Consider the following 17,647-nt stretch of genomic DNA (forward strand, 5'->3'; position numbering starts at 1 on the left):
TCTGGACTCATGCAGGGTGTCCCCAAAACATGGATACACACCTCATGGAAGACACACAATCACCATCCATTTGGACCGCTATTTGCCCCTGAGGAGAGGTGTGGGTGGGGTTGAGGGGGAGTCAATGGGGCAAAAAAATAAGACATCTGAGCAGGGTTGATAATTTTGTCTTGGGAGCTGGTGAGGTTTATTTCTGACTCGAGAGACAGCTGTAAACTTAGGGTGAATTCTGGCTCTAACCCTCATCCATGGACCTTCTCATGCCGGTGAAGGAGAATTGCACCCTCCCCTCGTCCTGTTAGCCACATAGAAAAGATAATCATTGTTTAAACAACAAATTCCCCTCTCATGGCCCATTAGCTCCTGCTGCCTGCCCCTGCAGTGGAATTGAAATGTAACCAAACAATTTCCATGGCAATAGATAATCATCTAGCAAATGTGAATTTCTGATTTAGCACAGAACAAAACAAGAAGAGAGTATGGGATGCAGTGGGAACCAATCTCAACTTCTGCGCATTTTTAGTGTCACATATGAAAACAAAAAACACACAGACGAAAGCATGCTCACAGAAAGGTGAGCAGTGAAGTCTAATTAAAGGGTAAACCAGATCTCAATCATTAACTTATAATATCGCCCCTCACCTTTCCTACCAAAACACATTCAACCATCATAGGAAAAATTTACTTACCGGCTTGAGGTGTCTTACACCTTTAGTTTGAAAGTCTATTATCTACTATAATATCAGTTTCCATCTCTAATATCTCCCAGGATGTTCATTTGAACTAATGATTAAAAATATGGCTTATGGTTACTCTGTGAACAAAAGATTCTTGAAGAACGACAGGATCTCTAGAAACGTGGGAACAGAGAGCCTGGCGGGTCCGTGAGCATCGGAGACACAGCAGCAGGCCGACCGTCTGACACCCAGGGGCCCACACTCCGTCCTGTCAATCACCCAACGCTGAGTTGGACACACACCAAAGATGGTTGTTTTGTTCCCACGCTTATTCCCAGTTGTTCTTGCTGCTGTGATTGTGTAATTTAGTTGTTAGCAAACTGGTGAAATGTAAGTACAAAAAGGGAAGAATTACGGTATCTACAAAAATAAGTACCAGGTATTACAAAGGTTTGGAAAGATGACTCGCTAATAGGCACATAGGAATGCCAATTGTGACCAGCCTCTCCCCAAAATGAAAACTTTTGAGCAAAACTCTGAAGTGTTTTCATGCTTTTTGGAACTCTTCCTCCCCGCCCCCCCAATTTAGGAATAACCAATTACTTACAACAGCTCATGGAAAACTCAAGCACTTAGTGAAAAAGGTAGCAAGTCCATAAACTCCACTTCTGATCCATTTGAAAAAATTTAAATTTGAAGAGGACATCACTTCATTTTAAAGTCCTGGAAGCCTGGCGGGTGTGGCTCAGTGGTTGAGTGTCAACCTATGAACCAGGAGGTCACAGCTCAATCCCCAGTGTGGGGTGTGTAGGAGGCAGCAATCAATGAGTCTCTCTCATCATTGATGTTTCTATCTCTCTCTCCCCCTCTCCCTTACTCTCTGAAATCAATAAAAATATAGTTTTTAAAAATTTGAAAATAAAGTCCCTGCATATAAATAAAACTCATTCTAAACTTCCATATTTGACAAAAACAGTAATATCAAACAGCATCCCACAATTCCCTAAAGGAATGATGTCAATTGGTATTTCTTAAATTAATTCAGTGACCTACAATAATGTGAGTCCTTTATACACAATGTCTGTCAGTAGGCAATGCAGAAATTTCAGAATCACTTCTGTTACCTCAACTCCAAGGAGCAACTGAAAAAAATATATCTATAGTAGCTGCTTAATTCCTACTTCAGCTTGCATCCATGGCTTATGACAGTATCAGAAAAATGAAAATTATTCCAGGTGCAGCTTGCTAGAACTACAATTCTGCAAATTAAATACAAGTTTAACCGAGATTTCTGGTAGTGTCTCCTCAGGCATCTTTCTGAGCCAGGACACTAAGAGGCTGTGACATTCCGCCTATGCAGCTCACTCTTCAGCTACTTAGCAGGAGGTGTGCAACAAGGAAGGCTGCAAAGGTCTGGGGCCTGGAAACGCTCTAGAGGACTTAGCTGTTATGTCTACACTTAGCATGAGTGAACACCACAGGATGCAAATGCTACATTCATAAAGATATAAACCGAAAAAGGACAAAAATGATACGTGGCTAAGTAATTCTTGAATTATCTAACATATAATGATGTTGACAGCTACTGTTCACTGAGTTTGCTAGCTGTCAAGAATTGTTCTAAGAGTTTCACATGAATTAATCTATTTAATTTCAACCCTAATCCCCTAAAAGAGGACCTATGCTGTCCTTATTTCAGAGATGAGATCATGGAGATGCAGGGAAATTAACGTGGTCAAGATCATAGAAGTCAATATGCTAAGGAAAATAACTACCTCAGAAACCATTCTACCTCGACATGCTAAGTCACAGCATTTACCTCTATACCAGCAAAAACAAAAGGTGTCATGTGTAGAAATATGGCAAGTTGACCATAGCTAGCATATTTAAGATGCCCTAATGACACTTATAATTATCTCTACTAGTCATTGAATTCAGTCACAAATACATGTTCATTCTAAGACAGTGTGGTCAGTAGCTGTGAGACTTCATTATTGTAAACAAACACAAAGAATCCCATGATCTAATCTGAGTCAGTGTGTTCACATTGCTACGAAAATATCACTGTGGGCTCTGTACACAGAGCTTTCCTCCGTAGGCGTCATGCATAAACATACACAAACACGCTGTCACGCCCGCTCGATGACAAAAATTTTCTAGTGCCACAGTGTCACAAACCTGAAGGCATATCGTTGCTCCTATGGCTGAGAAGCACAATGCGGGAACAAGATGAGGGGACCGTGTGTTTGACCTTTTTCGTATTAAAATTTTGGTATAAATTTCGCACAGCAGTAAAGCAATATAAACGGAAAACTTTGGAACAATAACTTCTGTATCTTTCAGTAAAACCCTCTTAAACTTAGAGACAGCTCTGGGTAAAAGAGCTGGTCAATGAACCACCTCGTATATAGTTAATGTTTTTTTAAAAATAAACTAAGGTACCTCACCTAAATGATCAGCAAGACCCGACTGTTTGACAACAATGTATTTTGAAGAGTCTGGTCAAGCCCATCCCTGGACTGTGGAGGGGACAGGAAGCGGAGCGAAGACCACACTCACCTTCGGCACCTTTGCGGCCGAGACGGAAGGTCCACGTCAGCACTTCTTCTAAAGACAGATCGATGCAGAGCGAGAATAAAAATGGGGCTAAAATATGGGCCATTTATAACTCAGGATAAGTGTTTCTAAGTGCTGACAAGCTTCTGTCAGCTAAATTGCTTTTATGTAGAAATATTTTTGCCTAAATGTTTCCACTGGTAGTTTTATTAGGAGACTTGGTAATTAGTTTAGGTTCCAAACTAATAATTAAGCTGCATTTCCTTGCAATGGTTATCCAAGTTAGTAATGCGTATACTTGAGGCATTTATTTAAAGTTGAAGGAACCATTCCGTAACGGAAAGCTAATCCCTACCCTTAATTCTCTTAGAGTGGAATGTCTGCCTAGAAAGCAATGCATCAATAATAAATTTACGGTTCAATATGGACTATCAGCCCACAGGTAAGAATTTGCAGATCTATAGAGCCAAGCACATGAAACAGTCCCCCTGGGTGACATATAACCATGAGTAACTGTCATAATTCAACACACACTATGGTGAGAACCATTCCAACAGCATGGGCTCATTTGAAGTCCAGTCCATTCTTAAAACCACCTGTACATGTTGTCAATGAAATGAATGAAATCACCAACTTACACACACACAAAAGAAAAACAAAGACCTAAAGGGTATCTTAACCTCTGTGAAAATCTGTCATTTTTTATAAGATACTATTGTAGTTTAACATTGATTAAGTAATCTTTTGGTCTCTATAGAAAACCATTCTTTGAAATCCCTGAAAATAAAAATACACCGGAACATAAAGCTTACTTCTAAGCATAACCAGATTCAATACTCATGCTTAAACCAACGATATTCACTATAATGAATTAAAGTAGTAAAAATAACTAGCTGGACACAAATACCCTCTCCAAAAAGACTGAAATATATAAAAATTAACCAAGAGACAGCACATGTCAGGCCTTGAAAAAGAAGGCTCAATAAATGTTAAAGTACTAAACCCACTCAGAATAGTTTCTTTAATTACAATGAAATTAAACTAGAAATTAATTTCTAAAAGAGAAAAGGCGCTCTCGCTAGTGTGGCTCAGTGGGTTGGGTGCTGTCCCATGCTTTGAAAGGCTGCCAGTTCCATTCCCAGGCAGGGCACATGCCCGGATTGTGGGCTTGATCCCTGGTAGGGGGCATGCAGGGGGCAGCCAACTGATATTTTGCTCTCTCGTTGATGTTTCTCTCTGTCTCTCTCCCTCTCTTAAAAAAAAAAAATCAATTAAAAAAAAGAAAAGGAGAAACACCCTAAAATATTTGAAAATCAAGCAATATATCCTCAATAAGCAGTGGAGAAAAGAAAGAAATCACAAAGGAGATTTTAAAATACCTTTTTTTTTTCACTTTGAAAAGTTCGGTTCAGTTTATTATACTGTCAAGTAGATTTACAACGAATGCACTTATCATTGTGCTGACAGAGGCCAAAATTTAAGAGGGCTATTTTCCTCCAATAAAGCTAAGTTTTCATGATCTTTCATACAAGATGCTAAAACCGCACAGGCAAAGAAATATACCTGCAGTCCTATTCCGGACGCACGCCCTGCTTCCTGTGACACAGCCTCTGCACATGGGAATGTGACTGGGATAAAGCGCTCATCTCATGAAACTTCTCTTGAGTACAATTTCACAAGAGTTTTCTTTATATTGTCTTCTTTACCCAAAACTTGTGGGAAAACCAGCCCCCATAGCAATTATAACCATGTTACCTGGAAGATGACCTTGAATCAGAGACGAACCCCATCTCCTGTTCACAGGATGGTTTGGCCACGGGCTGCCTAACGTCTGGACAATGGGAAACAATAGCAAAAGCTAAAAAGTGGCCAGAATATGAAACTCTTCTGAAAAATAGAAGAAATTCTTCAATGAACATTGAAATGGTATCAAAATTTGTGGGGGGAAAGCTAATAGTTCTTAGAGCAGCGCCTCACAAAATATGCTACATCTTAGAGTCCCCTGGGGAGTTTTTAAATACCCCACTGGCCCCACCCATCAATTTAAACTATTAAACCACAGTGTGTAGGGTTGGGACACAGGCAGTACTATTTTTTTTTAAGAGTCTGAATTTCAACTTGCAACCGGATTTGGGAGCCACTGATTTAGGAGAAAATTTTTATCTTTAAAAAACAAATTTCTACCTTAAGAAAGTAGAAAAAGCAGAGCAAGTTAAAATCAGAGTACATAGAAAACAGGAGATGATAAAAAAAAAAGAGTAAATGATCAAAAAAATAGAAAACAGAGAAACAAAAAGCTGCCTTTTTGAAAATATTTTTAAATGATAAACCTCTACTTAAAATGATGAAGGAAATAGAAAAGACAGAAATTATAAATACCAGAAATAAAAGAGAAGATATTCTACAATAACAAGGGACTAGTATGAACAATTCTATACCAATGTCCTAGATAACTTAGAGTAAGTGGATAAATTGCTTGGTAGACACAAATTACAAAACTGTCTCACACAAAAATAAAAGCCCTTCATCAATCCCCAAAACAGAATTTCTACCCACAAGTCTTCTCAGGAAGAGCAGCCTAAAACTAGACAGCTTCTCTGGTACAGAAAATTCCAGAAGAAATGAGACGAATCCTACACCAGCTTGTTCAGAGAAGACAGGAAGAAAGAATACTTCCCAGCTTATTTCACGAAGCCACCCACACCAGACAGACATTACAGAAAGAGAAATGACACATGACGCATCATGCATCTAGACATAAGCATCTAGACCAAAATGTTGCCAAAGCAAAACTACAGTCGATAAGGAAGGAAAATACATCGGGCCGAGGCACGGCTTGTCCGGGGATGCAAGCTTGGGTTCACACTTTAAAATCCAATCTGTGTAATTCACCATATTGATGGACTAAAAAACAAAGCCACATGACCGTCTTGATAGCTGCAGAAAAGCAGGTGACAGTGTTCAATACTCACTCCTGATTTAAAAAACAAACAGGCAGCGCTCAGCAAAGGAGGAACAGGAAGTGTCCCAGTTATCACTGTCTTGCCATCGGCTCCTGGTCGACCTTTCAATGCCCTGCTCGGTGACCCTGGAGCTGGGCCCTCTCTCTTTCTCTCCTTTGCGAGCTGCCCCGACATTAGGTTTCACCCATAGAGGGCGCTAGAAGAAAGGACTTCCCTCTCTGGGTCCGCTGCGCTTTCTCCTCTTCCTGCTCCGTGGCAGCCAGTAGCAGGGGGTGCCCAGGGGCACACACCTGGGCAGCACCCCCATGAGCATCTTCCCTGGACTCCTGCCAGCTCCCGAGAGGCCAGCTCATCGGCACCGCACGCCGAGGGAAAGGAGGGCATAGAGCACAGGCAGAGGCCCCGCCGCCTACCAAGGCTCAGTCCTGGCAGGTCTCATCAGGAAGGACTGGGGGGCGGGGGGGGGGGCAGCTTCCTTGCCAGACGTGACACATCTTCACGATGGAATATCACTCGGCCATGGAAAGGAATGAGCAATCCAGCCCTGGAAAGGCCTGGAGCAGTGGTTCTCAACCTTCTGGCCCTTTAAATACAGTTCCTCATGTTGTGACCCAACCATAAAATTATTTTCGTTGCTACTTCATAACTGTAATGTTGCTACTGTTATGAATCGTCATGTAAATATCTGATATGCAGGATGGTCTTGGGCGACCCCTGTGAAAGGGTCGTTCGACCGCCAAAGGGGTCTCGACCCACAGGTTGAGAACCGCTGGCCTGGAGGAACCTAAACGCATATGATTAAGTGAAAGAAGCCGGTCTGAACAGGCTACACACTGCACGATCCCAACTGCAGGGCATCGTGCAAAATCCAACCTCAGAGGCAGTCAGAAGACCAGCGGCTGCCAGAGCGGGTGCGGGGGGGGGCTGGTGGGGGGGAAGCAGCACTGGTTTCCAGGGAGATGAAGCTATTCTGTTTGGTAGATACACGATCTTTTGTCAAAGCCCATGAAATTGAACAATACAAGGACTGAACCCTAATGTACACTATGGAGTGGAGCTCCTCATATTGTATCAGACAATAGGGGTTCGTCGATTTTATCTAATGCAAAGGGAGAATAAGGGAAAGTGTGGGTACAGGGAGAGGGGATACAGGGGAGCTCTCTGTACTTCCTGTTCAAATACTTTGTAAACCTAAAACTGCTCCAAAAAACACAGTCCATTCATTTTTAAAACACACACATTTTCAAAGTTCCCGTAACTTCCAGATGGTAGCCGGATTCTAGGGGGACCTCCAAGATCCCTGGCCCCCAGCGTGCACACTGCCCGCCTCCCTCTGAGTGCGGGTGAGACTACAAACGTGGGAGCGACTTCCCTGCGCGGGAAGGGATCCTACAGGTGTCAGAGCGTCCAAATCCACGGACAGCTCATCGGAGGGAGGTGACTCCGGGCTCAGCAGGTGAGTCCTTCAGAGGGCCTGGGCCTCCCCGAAGGAAGAGCCGCACAGCCCGAAAGAGGTTCTCCTGTTGGCCGTGAAGCAGCAGCCTCAGCCCGGCCCACGTGGCTCAGGGGTTGAGCATCGACCTATGAACCAGGAGGTCACAGTTCAATTCCCGGTCAGGGCACACGCCCGGGTTGCGGGCTCCATCCCCAATGTGGGACGTGCAGAAGGCAGCCAATCAATGATTCTCTCTCATCATTGATGTTTCTATAGCTCCCTCTTCATTCCTCTCTAAAATCAATACAAATATATATATTTTTAAAAAGAAAAGGCCCTAGTGCGGGGCCATCATAGCAAAACCCTAAAGGGGCCTCAGAGAATGAGATCAGACAGCGGCTAGCAAAAAGATGGTGCTGTCACTCACGTCTCCCCAAGAACCTGGTTATTGCCAACCGCCCAGGAGCATGAAGAGCAGCCCGGGACCAGCCCAGCTGAGCAGCTAATTCGAGCCTGTGAGACGTGAGCACAGAGCCTGCCTGGCCAAACCCAGCAGCATCCTGTCTGACCCACGCAAACGGTGAGATAATTAATTGATGTTGTTCGAAGCCACCGAGTTTGTGGTAATTTGTCACCGAGCCGCGGAAAACTAATGGCGCCTGGTTCCTTCAAGCTGATGAGCCACCCGAGTCAACAAATTCCGCTAAAAGAAGTCACTGGAGGTTTTGTTTATTCTGAAAAATGAACTGAATTTCCTAGTCATAAAAATGTAAATTGCTTTATTTTGCATATAACTGCTGTTTGACATTTTGAAAAGCCAAATGACAAATAGCATCTGTGACACAACCGTGGCCTATTTTTTAAAAAGGCACAAACAAGAATAAAACGCAAGAACAAATCCATCAGAAGGAACTTTTCAAAACTCAAAACGCTGCTTGGGATTTTTGAAAGTGACCATTTGAAAACAAGCAAACAAACATACAGGTGCTGATCCCCAAAACGTACAAAGAGAAAACAAAATGTTACAAATCTGCAAATAAAATAGGTCCTAAGCCCTGGGTTTCTGAATAAAGAGTTTATATAATTCTCAAAAGCAGAGTCAATGTTAGTGCTTTTCTATGTGAAAATCTCTAGGATATAAAAAAGTGAGGGCCAGCCAAGTGCAGCAGATGAAAAGCCAAGAGCCTGTGCACGCGGTGGACAGAGTTTAAAATCCCGGGGGGCCGGCCACTGTCAAAAGGACGCGTGTTCACGGACACAGGGGAGAATGTTGAACTCTCAGGCCTGAAGGTTCCGATGACTTTGCTTTGTGTGACAGGTGGATAAAAGGGGTATTTGTTTTTCTGTTGGTCTTCTCTTCTTATCAAACAACAGTTTTTAAAAAATTTATGGTATCAGACTCATAGTTACCAAGCCTCCTCATTGTGATTCCTCAGGCTACATGTAGAGCCTGTGTTGTAGACTACTTACATTTAAAGTAATTAAACTGCCTAAAACTAAAGATCAGTTTCTCAGAGGCACTAACCACATGTCGCGTCTCCCAGAGCCCCATGCTGCCTGGCAGCCCACGCAGACCCTGCAGACGGCGTCCCCACGGCCAGAGCCCCTGGAGGAAGAGGTAGGTGACCATGGATCTGCCTCTTGGAGCTGACGCTTCAGGCATCTCCCTCGAAAAGCCCCCTTCAGGGAGCTGCGAGGGCCTAGTGTGTTCTCACATTATGTATCTCCATAAAAGTGGTACAAAGGTGGGTGTTTTAACCATAAAAACCTTTCCCTTTCCACTGTGACATCCCCTCCACCACCCTTCCTCTCAGGTCAGATGGGGTGGGTCCCCAGGGGCCACGTGGGGTCCGGCAGAGAGGAAGGTGAGCTGGCGTCTAGGATCACACCTTCTCCTGCCACACAAACTCGCCTGGGACAGGAAGGAGGTGCAGTGGTCCCTGGGGATCTGGATGCCGTGGCAACCAGACTGGAGGGATGAGGTCGGTGGCAGGACTCGAAGTCTGAATATCCGGGCTGGAAGCTAGTCTGCGGGACACCCTGGCCACCGTGAGATGTGACATAGTACAAGCAGGAATTCCCTTCAAATAGATGCTTCGATGAGTCAGAAGTTCTCCCTGCTAGGAATCTAGTCCGTAACGCACTTAGAGTTGGAAACGCACCCTACACTTTCCTCCCCATTTGGGTGACTTCCCGTTGAAGAGGGTGTGTGTCTCAGAAACCCTGTTTGCAGAGCGTGAACCTGCGCAGCGCTACAACGGCACACCCGGGAGGAGACGCGTGCTGTGTGCACCTTGCCCATCAATCACAGAAACAAAGCTTTAGGAGCCGGCTGCAGGGACGATGAACTCATCTGTCTGGTGTCTCCATTGGAAACGATATTATAAAGGCGTTGTCACAGAGAGACTGATCAAGGACTACATGTCTATACATGCAGGAAAGCGTAGTTACGGAGTGTGACCAGCAGTGCGAAATGCTCTTTTTCTAAGTTTTGTGGTGATTATGTCATTGGCCATCTTGTTGGGAATCTGTAACCTGTTGTGATTTCTGTTTTCATTCTAAAACTAGTGGCCCAGTGCACAAATTCGTGCACACTGAAAGGAAATTAATTAGAAGAAATAGTTTAATATCGCTATTTGCCCTTTATAATAGAAGTGTCAACCAAATTTACGATCAACAATGACAGATCGAAACACACACATGCGATTGGCGCCAGCAAGAGCTTTATATATATATATATAGATAAGTATTGAATGTTGTGCATAAATTTGTATTTTCTCTTAAAGAGAATTCCCCCTAACCAGGTCTAGGTTTCAGGTCTCCAAGAAAACCTTGATCTTCCCTTGACGCTAGGAAATTATGTCTTGATTAATATGTATGTTTACCAATTAACCATCGCTACATGTTTGTTTCTTCACTCCATGCAATCACCCAGTCACATCATGGTTACAGGACCCAGGGCTTAAGGGGTTAATTTGGAATCCACCCCTGCCGCTAGCTGTGGGTCTCACCTGACATCTCCCCAACCTTCAGCACAAAAGGCTCACCTCTCTCCACAGGGATCCGAATGGCATTCCTGGCCATGAGGCCGCACTGAGTGCCTTTCGGCTGTGCTGACCATGCCTGCGAAGTTCTGAACACAATTACGGTGATGGTCAGTCACACCGCCAAGGCAGCTCTTTTGAGTCCAAAATATATTGAACCAAATGCGGGCCTGACGATACCAATCCATTTATGAAAATAAAACACAAACAAAAAGCTCAGTCATCTGATTCCATGGAGAAAACATGCTAAATGACACCAACATTACTAAACACCTTTGTGTATTATGAAAAGGCATGTACGATATAAACATAAGAAATGCCCAAAGCTAAATGCCACTTATACGCATATCCTTGAGGCACATTTTATTTATATTTCATTGCGTCCCCTTTACACTTCATTAAGGCACACTTCAACTAACCTAATTTGTCATTATTATATTGCAAAGATATTCTCAGCCTGAAATTACATCAAAGAAATTGTAAATCACATTTCTGAGAGCCATAGCCATAGCCATAGGAGGAAATCAAATGAACCCAGTTTCACAGAAATGACCAACTAAAGCTTTAAATGGATTGCATTTCTATAACTGCCTGGGCGCATTCACTCTGCTGTCGCTTCCTATGGCTGTAGAATAATGTTATTCTAATATATAAGCAATATCCTGGCAGCCAAAACAAAAATATTCCAGTTGAATAAAAAAATTAGAAGTCATGTTAAAAAATTAAAGAACTACATTTAAACTTGGAATATTACAGTGGCTAACCCTGATTGATAGACTTACTAAAGTTAAAAACAAACAAAAATCATCTTAACTAAGAGGACTGGAAGTAAAGAGATAACTTACCACCCCCCACAAAAAAAAAAAAGAAAAAAAAAAGAACACCCTGTTCTACGCCTAGAGAACATGAACAGAAGGTATTCATGTGGGGAGCGGGGAGGGGGAGCCACTGAGTTACCTCCTGATGGAACGGGCTTGCAGTTTGGGATGAAAAGTTCCGAGAACGGACAGTGGTGATGGCTGCACAACAGTGCGGCTGTGCTTAATGCCCCTGACCGTACCCTTAAAAATGGTTAAAATGATGCATTTCACGTTATGCACATCTCACCACAATCAACCTTTTTACAAGTGCATCTACGGGCATTTATTCACCTCTCACTACGCGCCAGGCCTTGCACATGCATTTCCCCCCTGCACCTCCGGACAGTCCTCTCAGGGAGTGGCCACTGTGATGCCCAAGTCAAAGGTGCAGGAAGATGACCTCACTTCCTGGAGGTCACACCCCTTGTTCCTGGCTGGGCTGGGTTTGCCCCCAGGCAGGGGGACCCCAGACCCTTTATAAATATTGTTCATTTAGTCCAGTCTCCATTCAAGAGAACTGATACTTTTCATTTAATAAAATGCTCTATCTGAACCTCCGAGTCATAAACTTGGTGTAGATTAATACAAATTTAAACAAATCTGGATTCAAACTTGTTCCAGAATCTACATACTCTTCTGATGACAGACAGGGCAATAAATCTGACACCCCACGTCACAGAGCAGCTCCCGGGGGCCCCTCAGCTCCTAGACCAGCCGTGGGCAAACTACGGCCCGCGGGCCGGATCCGGCCCGTTTGAAATGAATAAAACTAAAAAAAAAAAAAGACCGTACCCTTTTATGTAATGATGTTTACTTTGAATTTATATTAGTTCACACAAACACTCCACCCATGCTTTTGTTCCGGCCCTCCGGTCCAGTTTAAGAACCCATTGTGGCCCTCGAGTCAAAAAGTTTGCCCACCCCTGTCCTAGACAGTTCACGCCACCACCTCCGTGTGCCCACCATGGATCAGGGGTTGTAATTCACAGTCCCCAAAGAACCTCTTTGCAAAGCACAGATTCCTTCTTCCCAGCACAGATAGTCTGTAACTTCTCGATACCGAGCCCAGCACAACACATGTGGGATATATAAATGCATGGCCTTTCTGTGCCATAGCCATACTTTCCAAGGACACACTGAAACTTACTTCAGATTAGAATTTGTATTGTTCTGATGTTTAGAGTGCACTGTAGTGTAAGTGCTCTAAAGCGGTGACACTTAATTTTCCTTTTTCTGAGATTCACCCTAAATTGAAAAGCACTTCATTATAAATAATGAACACTAAATCCTTAAGTCGGCGATTCAAAGTCATAGCTACTAAAATGGAGAAGAGAAATTCGCCCTCGCCCTCCCGGTGCCTCTGTGCGCCGCGACCTCTACCACTACACACGTGGAGAGACCACGTAAGCAATTCACACCTCTTTGCCAAGAATAGCTATCTTTCCAACAAATAAAGAGCTATCTGTGGAAGTCCAAGTACAAGCAAAACTGCTTTAAAGCAAAAGTCAGCTAAACATACTTCTGACCACTCTGGGGCGGGCAGGTGGAGGGTGATGAAGCCAGGCCGGTTCCGCAGTGGAAACGGGGCATCAGCCAGCAGTGGGAGCATTTGGCCACCTCCCAGGGTCTGTCACACACCCCAGCACGCCTTGCCCCCCACCAAACCCGCTCACCAATTCTAGGATGCGGGGTCTTTACAAGGTGAGCTCTGACTCGTCAGCAGTTAAGGGTTACACAAAGAACTTGCATGCATGTTGCATAACCCAAGGACACAGACAACAGTGCGGTGAAGGCAGGGGGCAGGGGGCAGGGGGCAGGTGCAGGCTAGAAGGGGCCCATGGGGGGAACAGGGGGACACATGTAATACTTTCAAGAATAAAGATTAAAAAAGAAAAGCAGTCAATGGTTACAAATCCAAGCAGCATCTGCAGGACCGGTTCACTGTAAAGGTGCTCTCTGCTCATTGCAGTGTCGCCAGCATTGCACGCTGTGCTCTGTAGAGGCAGACAGTGAACACCTGTGACATCAGCAGTGTTGAAGGAAGAAGAGCATGAAGAAGGAGAAGGGAAAGAGGGCAGGTAACCAGCACCCAGCATGAGAACAGTGAGCTAGAGACCAGGACAGTGGCTGACACTGTGAGGGCCCATGGCCAGACCAAGTTCGGTGAGTCTGTAGATTTTTTTGGTGCCTTCTTTCTCTATTGCCTAACGTCCAGAATTTAAACATATTAGCTCTATACACTAAATACCCGAGTGACACCTGGAGTTTCTTAGGTCGGGAGAGCCATGCATAGTGTATAACGACACTGTATTAAAAACTGTATTTCAAGTACCAAGACTCTCAAAACAAAGTCATCTTACACATTCCAAAGTCTTTTCCTTCGCTGCACAATAATTTAAACTGTGTCTTCATGGACATTTTGTGACAGAGCATTTTAAAAGCCAACGGTAAGCAATTCGATCACAAAAGCAAGACCTCGGAAGCAACTGCCACATTTCCATTTCATAACCTTTGTGAAGCCTGCGCTTTTGGGGGTCATGGAATTGTGTCGCTCTAGCTGGCCACCAGCAGAGAGCTGTGCGTGACTGGCAGGTTCACAGCCTGATGCATTATGAGCAATTACAAGGCTGAGTGGCACGCGGGCTGCGGGTGCCGCCGGCGCCCCTGAGCCCCTGGCATTGGGCATCTCGGGGAGTGGCTTTAGCTGTCCTTCACCAACGGCCTCCCCCGTTTCCCGGCCGTTAGTTTAAGATCATTTCACACAGATGTCTTCATCTTTCTACGCTTCCCATTTAGGATGTGCAGAGTTTGATTCCTTAAGGATGCCATGTTTTGGCAAAACTATTCTGTGGTGAAGAGGGAAAAAATATCAGAAAAATGGTTGCCTGTGGGTGTAAGGGCAGAGGGGACTGGGAGGGAAAGGAGGGAGCTTTCTGGGCGATGTGATGTTCTCTCTATATATAGAGGCTTGGATTAAACAGGCACATGCATATGGCCAGACTCAGCAAAGGGCCCCCTAAGACGTATGCATGTCCACTGCATTTAAATTGTATCTCAAGAGAGAAAACAACTTAAGGATATGCATGCTGACGTACCTAGGGGGAAATGCCTACAGGTGACTTTGAAATGCATCATAAATGAGTAAGACAGGCTGAGGATGAGCAGAGGAGTGGATGGGTGGATAGGTGAATAGAAGGTGTTCGCTAAAATGCCGGTGCTAGGTATCCTGGTACTCATTGCAAAATTCTTTCAACGTCTCGGTTTGAAAATTTCCATAGTAAAATGTTTTACATTTTAAAAAGTCACTTCTTCATAATCCTTTTCATTTTAAAATTCACCCAGTTTTAAAAAAAAAGGAATCGGCCAGTATTCCCAAAGATTTTGAACCATGATCTTAATTACCCTCTTGCTTGATCATTTCAGGCATTTATAACAATCATCCAAATAGTTAAAACTAAATAAAAATCTTGTTAAATTAATTAAATGTATAACTTATTTGTGCCACAGATACCGTGTGTGTACCAGGTGCCTCTACGTGCTCTAAAGAAAGACACCTTCACCGTGAGACAGTGGATCTGTGTTACGTGTGACAGGAACATGGGTGGAAGGGCTTTTCTGGACCAGGAAGAAGGAGTTCAATTTCTCCAGATGGAGGAAAAGGTTCACTCTAGACTGTAGGAAATTTTATAATTAAGCATGAAACTCTACAGCTAAAAGTACGTATTATTCTTATGGTGGTTGCTTCTTGAATACGTCAAAATGTCTAAACTAAATGCACAGAACCCTGGCCAGCACTGCTCAGTGGATAGAGCGTCGGCCCACACACCGGAGGTTCGATTCCTGTCAAGGGCGTGTACCTGGGTTGCAGGTTCGTTCCCTGTCCCTAGTTGGGGTACATTTGGGAGGCAACCAACAGATGTGTCTCTCTCTCACATGGATGCTTCTCTCTCTCCCCTCTCTCTCTCACACACCACCGCTCCCCCACTCCTCCTCTCCCACCCCCCACCAACCGCCTTCCAGTCTCTCTAGAAAAATCAATGGAAAAAATATCCTCAGGTGAGTATAAAAAAAGAGATACATAAATAAAATACATGCACATACATTGGGTCCCCCATTTTACTGTCTTATATACTGCAAACTTCCGTCCCCAGTATAACCCAGGTACCTCTTAGCTACCACTGAGTCCCCGTGATGTGCATCCCATAAAAGCGGGTCCAGTCTGATGTTACTAGTTCACGGGGATCTTTTCCATGACTAGTTTTCCCTGGAACTCACTGTGGAGAACATGCTCTAAAGCCCTGACGTCCAGGAGTGGACAGTCTGGGATTCAAGAGCTTCCCCAGACCAGGCAGCAAGTGCAAGCACAAGGCTCTTTCACAGCGACTCGGCTCCACCCAAAGCACAGGGCACGGGCATCACAGGACTGCCTCCGCTGTGCGCAACCTTCGAACTTTAATACTTGACATCTTTTTAGGGCATGTGGATGGCCCCATGTCCTTAAAGAGTACCTTGTCCCTCTAGAAATCTTAAGCAAAATTCCAGTACACGTGGCCTTACTTCTTTACATCTCATCTGCAAAATGTCAACTTCACAATTTACTCACACGCTTAATGTGAGGATTGAAGCAGATACTTTACAGATGAAAAGCAGCCAGTGCTAGTGTTCAGTGGAGAGCAGTAATTGGTAATAAAATATCTACCCAGGCACACGTTCACGCGTTCGCACAGCCTTGCTGTTTAACCTGGGCGTTAACGTGGGCCAGAACTCCTCGGATTTCCTTTTAGTTGCAAAGTCCTCCTTCTCAGCCTCCTCGCATTACGGGCCACTTCAACGTCATGATCAGTTCCCCTCGGCTCCCTTTTCAAATCCGAACTCCTTCCTTCGCTCCTCACCCAAGCCCAGCACTCTTCACGGAGTTCACGGGCAAAGACCCGAGAACCCTTTCATCATTTCTCCACTGGTGGCTGAGAACAGACATGACCCTGGACCTGCACCTCCCCTGATCCTCTAAAAAATTCCCAGCCACTGCGTCGGGCCCCAGGTTCAGACTCGAGATTCTTTATGATCTGCTCCAAGCCATTTTCCACAAGGACCTGCAAATGACCTCTCTCCTGAATGAGGAGTTTCGTTCTGAGGGTCTCTGAAAAAGTCAGGGAGCAAAGGCATTTTTAGGGAAGTTCAGAAGACTGAACACCACATTGTAATAGAAGATGAAGATTATGCAGAGATTCCAGGGAAAACAGATTTCTAAGGAAAAAAGCAGTGAAATATAGAACCTGGTTTCAATTATTAGGACACATAATAATGTCTGTTATGTAATACAACACTACATTATCACTTTGCGATACAAAGAAGCGAGATTTTGAAGCAATAACTTTGTGATGCAATGAAGTGATCCCAGTCAATAAACCCTCAACCGAAAGGGCCCAGCTGACATGGCTCAGTGGTTGAGGGTCGACCACATGCCCGGGTTGTGGGCTCAATCCCAGTGAGGGGCGTGCAGGAGGCAGCCGATCAATGATTCTCTCTCATCATTGATGTTTCTCTCCCCCACCCCTTCCTCTCTGACATCAGTAAACATATATCTTAAAATAAATAACTCCGCCGGAACCGGTTTGGCTCAGTGGATAGAGCGTCGGCCTGCGAACTGAAAGGTCCCAGGTTCGATTCCGGTCAAGGGCATGTACCTGGGTTGCGGACACATCCCCGGTGGGGGATGTGCAGGAGGCAGCTGATCGATGTTTCTCTCTCATCGATGTTTCTAACTCTCTATCTCTCCCTTCCTCTCTGTGAAAAATCAATAAAATATATTTTAAAAAAATAAATAAATAAAAATAAATAACTCCTCAGCAGAAAGGGACGTTTCTGTGGAGGGAGCCGGGGCAGTGGGAAAATTTCAGAGCAACCTTGCAAAGTAATCGTTCCTATCGATCAGCTTTGGAATCTCCATGCTATGTTTCCACTAAGCTAAACATAGAGGATTCTTCACATTTACTGTTAAGTTCAGAATCTTGTCCAACACAGCATGAAGGTTTAAAGACAGTTAACTCTCCCTTAAAGCCGTGAGGGCAAACACAGGGCCTGAGGCCCAGGTCCACTGGGCCAGTCCAGC

At 44.4% G+C, this 17,647-nt stretch overlaps 1 protein-coding gene across 2 annotated transcripts in view; it reads right to left on the reverse strand.

The window, feature by feature from the left end:
• Positions 1–17,647, reverse strand: part of IMMP2L (inner mitochondrial membrane peptidase subunit 2) — a 488,390-nt gene that overhangs the window by 394,413 nt on the left and 76,330 nt on the right. The gene's annotated exons all lie outside the window — the stretch shown is intronic.

This window comes from Myotis brandtii, unplaced genomic scaffold (genome assembly GCF_000412655.1).
Source record: "Myotis brandtii unplaced genomic scaffold, ASM41265v1 scaffold466, whole genome shotgun sequence".
In the NCBI taxonomy this organism is placed as follows: domain Eukaryota; kingdom Metazoa; phylum Chordata; class Mammalia; order Chiroptera; family Vespertilionidae; genus Myotis; species Myotis brandtii.